Source organism: Aotus nancymaae, unplaced genomic scaffold (assembly GCF_030222135.1).
Source record: "Aotus nancymaae isolate 86718 unplaced genomic scaffold, 86718_ANA_hifiasm-v0.15.2.pri h1tg000059l, whole genome shotgun sequence".
In the NCBI taxonomy this organism is placed as follows: domain Eukaryota; kingdom Metazoa; phylum Chordata; class Mammalia; order Primates; family Aotidae; genus Aotus; species Aotus nancymaae.
The window spans coordinates 72608716-72614715 of NW_026988473.1; the positions used below are offsets into that span (position 1 = coordinate 72608716).

The 6000-nt window shown below is 39.7% G+C and overlaps 1 protein-coding gene across 1 annotated transcript in view; it reads right to left on the minus strand.

Moving 5' to 3' along the window:
• Positions 1-1463, minus strand: part of GRM5 (glutamate metabotropic receptor 5) — a 551045-nt gene extending 549582 nt beyond the window's left edge. Inside the window, exon 1 of the mRNA XM_012444850.3 lies at positions 1429-1463. The gene's annotated coding sequence lies outside the window, so the exon portion shown is untranslated. The remainder of the gene's footprint in view (positions 1-1428) is intronic.
• Positions 1464-6000: the final 4537 nt, after the last annotated feature.

Below are 6000 nucleotides of genomic sequence, written 5' to 3' on the forward strand. Positions count from 1 at the left end.
ATTTTCTTTGCCATCAAACCTTCTTCCTCAATACTAACCTTAATAATAACATATGACTTTATGACTTTAGGCTCTCTGAATCTGAACCTTTCTAAACAGCTCTCAGAACTCCAATTCACTGAGATGCAGGCTGGATGTCTGATTTTCCTCACTCATTTCCACAGACCTCTCAGCATGCATTATCCCAACAGCACAGTCAGGATCTTGCCAACTGCCTTTAATACTCTGAGGAAGAATCCCCTAAAGCTTTCTTTATCCATATTTTATGAGTATTCTTACTTCTTAGTATGCAGATCCTCAAACACATACATAGACACTACTGCATGGGAACTTCATGTTCCCAAATGCAGAAGAATCTCTACATTTTTCAGTAAAGAAACTGAGTACCTGAAGGTTAAGGGGCTTGTTCAAGGTCACATTTCTTTACAGACCAGCCCAGGGCTACCTAGCATAGAACTGAATGAACACAATGATGTCAAACCTGATCCACCTGTTCTTGTTCTTTCCACTACCCTACTCAGCCTATTCAGTCATTTTCAGCTCCCTTCTCTTCCCCCTCTCTCTTCATTTCTCTCTCTCTCTCTCCCTGTGTGTGTGTCGGGCGGGGGCAGGGGGAGACAGAGATCATCCTCTGCCAAAGTTCCATAAAGGAACCAAGAGTAAACATGTCTTCCTAGCTCCACTAGGAGTACATGAACTTGAGTTTATAGGTCCAGAGTTGCAGGTGTACCATCTTTACATGACCCACAGTTCTAGAAAAACCTCTCCCTCCTAGTACTGTAGTCCTTTTAGAAATGGAACACTGACATTCACACCCAATCGGGTCCTTTCTTTGCTGCCTCTTGTTGGGGTGAAGCACCAGCAAGTGATCTTATTAGCTCCCCCAAACACCTAATGGGGCTCAAAGGTAGAGAAGCCTCTCTCCCTTGCTAAATGCATGCCTTCCATGCACTTGTGTCGGTATGACAGACAGACGCACGCACAAACACATACACACACACACACACACAGATCCAAACGTATCCTTTGGCTCAGATCTTTATTTTTTCCTCCTCTTTTTTTTTTAGTTCGTTTTCTATGGAAACGAGCCCACTTAAATCCCTCACTTATGCAAATAAAAGCAAAATGATCTTTATAAACCTCCCATTGGAGCGATGCCGCGGTAGCCCAGGCTCCTGACTTAAATTTATGTCTGATTCACACAGCACACGTCCTTGCAGGGTGACTTTTCTAAACTTGCAGGACCTCGTAGCGTTCCTGGCTCCACCAGTCCTCCACCTGCCCACCACCTGCCCTCCTGGGTCTCTTAGCCTCAGCTCCCGCCCCTTGCCTGATTGCTCTCCATCCCTGAGCTGGGGGAGGGGCTCCAGCGGTATCCTATATCCGTGGTAACTACAGCCAAGAGAAAGAAAAAGGCGCTGTGCTTACCAGGTGCGCGCCCTGAGCCTTGCGCCCCCAGCCAGCCGCTCCTCGAGGGCTTCCTGCGCTCCCGTAGCGGCCTTGGCTGCAGCTGGAGCGCTAGTGTCGGCGATGGAGGCAGCGGTGACAGCAGGCAGAACGGCTGCGGGGCCCGCGGCGGTGGCGCTCGCTCTCTCGCGCCAGCGCCGGGAGCACGTGCCGCGCTCGGGCAGACGCAGCTGGAAGCGCAGCGCTGGGCTGGCTTCTACTCCTGCAGCGCGCGGCGGGGGTTGGCAGAACGGCCAGGGCAAAGACTCAGTGGGTGAATAAGAGTCTTGAAGCCTCGTCGTTTCGGGGTTCAGGCGAGGGTAGCCTTGGGCTCCCTCTCCTGCTCCTCACATTCCCTCCGAGAGCCATGGAAGGAGGAAAGCTGTGCGGGGGAGGCGTGGGTGGTGTGTCACGCAGAAGCTGGGGGAACAGGTAGATAATAAGGTTCTTTTTGACTATGGCACTTAAACCCCTGACAATGATTGGGAGAAGGGGCGTCACTGCTGGAGGGTAGAGAGAGGTAGGAAGTCAGGGAACCCCGAGATGATTCAGAGGTGTGAGTGGTTAGAAAGAACGGCCTCTAATGATGTTACTTATGAATACCATTTCTCATTTGTCTGCACTTCTTACAAACGATTCTTTCTACGTCCATTAAAATTTCTTCTTCGTTGGCAGATGGATGTCTTTTACTTTCTCAAATGATTTTGCTCCCCTTCCTTCACCACCCCCATAACTGCCCAGAATTGTCAGATATGCTGTTATCTTTAAATACAAAAAAAAAAAAAAAAAAAAAGACTTCATTTCTGCCTCTGAAAAGGAGATTGGTATAAATTACTTGCATGGCTTAATTTAAAGAAAAGAAAGATATTGCGGTAATATGATTATTATTATTCCCATCGTATTTCCCTAGCTGAATTTTAGGAACCAGGTGCTTGCAGCAGCTGGGTGAAAGATTAAAAGATGAGTGCACTAGACGAGGGGACTGGTGCTGATGCATTCAATAATGCTCGTTAGATTTCCCACCAGACCCTTGTCAATAAGGTAAGTTACTGTTTGATAGCTTCAGGATTTAACAAGAAAAAGAAAGAGATGTATCTACTACATCTTGTTGAGTTTTACAATGGCATCTTCTTGCATTTTCATGTCTACCGATGGGATCGTTGTTATGTTTTGTAGTTCTTTGATTGCAATTCACAAAACAAGTTTTAGAACTTTAGAGAGAGGCCAGGAAAGCTGTGAGTGATCGTCCTTAATTTAAAAAAAAAAAAGAAAGAAAGATGGCATAGAGGAGCAAATAGAAAGATAGCATAGGTGAGAAAATACAAAAAAAAATGGAGTTTATAGAAGAATGGAGGGTAACATGACTAGATGATTCTGGTGATGTGATTAAGTCTAATGAATAAAGTGATTTGCTTATCCAACTGTCTGAGGAATTAAAAATAAAGATAAGGTCAAATCTGAGTCCTTGTATGAGACACTTAGCTTTGAATAAGCATAGGGCACTCCAAGTTTCTATTTTTCTTCATCAGTTGGAGCTGCATCAAAATACATTAATGAATGGGAAAGAAGGAGTTCTCATGTTGGTCACTTAATCACTTCAATTCTTCAATTTCCTACACATATTTCCTTCTCTCCTGTCTCCCAGTGTTATGAAGAGAGTGGGATGAGATAAGACATGTCAAAGTATGTCAAAAAATGACAAAGCACTCCATAAATGTAATATCTGCTTACCAAGATATATCCGCTTCTTATGCTCTAAAGACAAAAAGCTGAAGGACGTTCTCTATGTTTAACAATAGTAATATTTTCAGATGAGAAGGAAAACATGATAATATAATCTTAAAATTGTTCAGTGACATTTTAAAATATAGCTTTGTCTCATAATTGTAAAGTGCTGAATTAGGCAGAATTAAAAGGAATACAGGAGCAATGTTTTAAGTCCCAAAAGTAAGTCCTGATTAAAATGGCTCACGGGTATAACTTTTGCCTTAGGATGAGCTATCAATGAATAAAATACTTTAATTCTTATATAGAACAGTAGAAAAAAAAGAATGGAAAGCTCATTCATTCTCAGAATTGATCAAGCTTAAAACTTGAAATCTTCATTCATTCCGGTCTTATATGTGAGAATTTGTCATGAAATCCTGATAGCTCTACCTTTAAAATATATCCTAGAATCTTACCACTTCTAACCACCTTCACAGATACCATGTTGAATCAATCGACTATCATCTTTTACCTGCCTTACAGAAATAGATTTCAAACTAGTACAGGCTATATTCAGCACAGCATCCAGAGTGATCCTTTAAAGAAGTTACCTTAAATTGAATCCCTCCAGTAACTTCTGATTTCACTTGGAGTAAAAGCCTAAGTCCTCTAAAAAAATATTTAGAATATTTAAGTGAATATTTATGAAAATAGAGCTACACCTGTTATATGCTGCCCTTCATTGTCCAAGTTGGCAACATTGATGGTAAATCATGTTAATGCTTGCAGGCGGTCTGAAAGACTACCGAGTGACAGCACCTTTTCCTAATATGGGCACATCTAACCACCTCTTACATTGTGTTTTTGCATTTGTGATTCTCAGACTTAGCTAGCTCATGTTCGAGACTTCAAGGGGGTTATAGAAATCTAAATGTGTTGCAAATATGTAGTTATCTGAACTCATTAAAGGTTACAAGTAGCTTAAAAAGTAATTTCCAAAAGAATGTTTTTATTAATTTAATGAACACTCATTAAGCATCTATTATTGCTATTATTTTTTGCCAGTTACTGTACAAAGTATAATAGAATAATATATAAAATATTCATATATATATATACTTGCTTGGCCTTAGAAAACTTAAAGTTATTACATATGTGTTTATGAGTGCTTACATGTTTTAATGTATTCATTCATGCCATTTATTAAGTATTTATGAAACTATCATGTACCAGGAATGGCTAGGTGTTTGGGATGCAATGATGGATGAAATACAGTTCGTCTCCTGTCCTTGTGAGGCTTAAAGTAAGGAACACATGAATAAATTAATGTTTCACAATTTATGGGAAATACAGTGAATAACAAGGTACAGTTATAAAGAATAGCAGGACATGAGGAGGGGGCATGGTATCTTGTTTTGATTAGACAGTAAAAATAATTCTAAGAAATATTAAATCAAGACCTAAAAAAGTGTATTATGCAAAAAATGTGACGTGAGTTTATGTTTCTATTTATGTGAGTTAAGAGATGTGATCAACAAAGGGTGGCTGATCAGAGTGGGAAGAAAATTATGGGGGTTTACAGGCAGAGGGAACAATATGTGGAAGCTCTGAGGCAGGACAACATTGGCTGTGCTTTAGAAACTGAAAAGACATCGGGGTAGATGAAGTAGAGCTTGACAAATCCTAACCATATCTCAACTTGTTCAACTCCCAAATGAAGGTAATTTTATCTCATTTATTTACTAAATTTAACCTGCCTACTTTCCAGATGTTAATGAGGCAATCATGTATGTCATTAAGAAAGAAAATGAAAACCGGGCAGAAAAAAGGAAATGACAAATACTCCCATCATATTGACTAAAGTAACATCTGTGGTTTGCCAGAAAATATTTAGTTATATAATCATCTGATATAAGAAATTTAGTCTGTTCAAAGGATTTTGTTCCTGCTGCTGTTACTAAATGCTAGTACTATTATACACACCCTTATATACATGGTCCCTAAAAACTCACTATCTTCAAAAAGGATTTTATAGCAAAAACAGGAACTTTTTTTATATTATGCACTTATATAAAGCTTCAATTTAAGATTTAGACATAACATGTAAATTTAACTCAAATAAGTTGTTATTTATGAACCTATATTTATTCATCTCTATTCTTCAGGCAGAACAGACCTAGAAATAAAGCCCTGTGAATATTTAATTTTGTCATGATACTTGATAAAAAATACAGTAAGAAAAATATTTAGCCCCTCAGTGCTTTGGAACTACAACTCCTTTAGTCAGTGTTTTCCAAAATGAAGTCCTCTGTCCAGCTAGACTCTTGGCACATGTACGGCAAACACAGAGATATTCACCTTCACTCTGTGCACAAAAAATGTAGTGTGTGTGTGTGTGTATGAGTAACTGTCTCATCACGAGAGGCAAAGGACTTCCCTTATATCCCAGGTGAAGACACAGAGCACTCATCCAAGGGTCCACTGGATTTCAGTCCTAACAGATTGCATTTAGAAACTGAATTTGGCTCTTTCTTGAGTCGAGGTCCTAGACAAGCTACTGAACCTTGCAACCTCCTTTCCTTCTCTGGAAATGGCAAAATCTAAAAGGTAATGTAAAAATTACCTAGTTCTCTTTGTTATACATAAAGTCACTTTGGAAATCAAAAATGCTATAAGGTCTCAGCAAATCGTGGTCCTTTTTTTCTTCACATTTCCTCACAATGTAACTCTCTTGTTCCAGTACAATGAGATGTGTAGGCAAGAATTTGAATAATGGTGTTGGATTACTAGGGAGGGTCATACACAATAAAAGAAAATCTCTTTCTAAATTTTGTTTTTATGTTGATA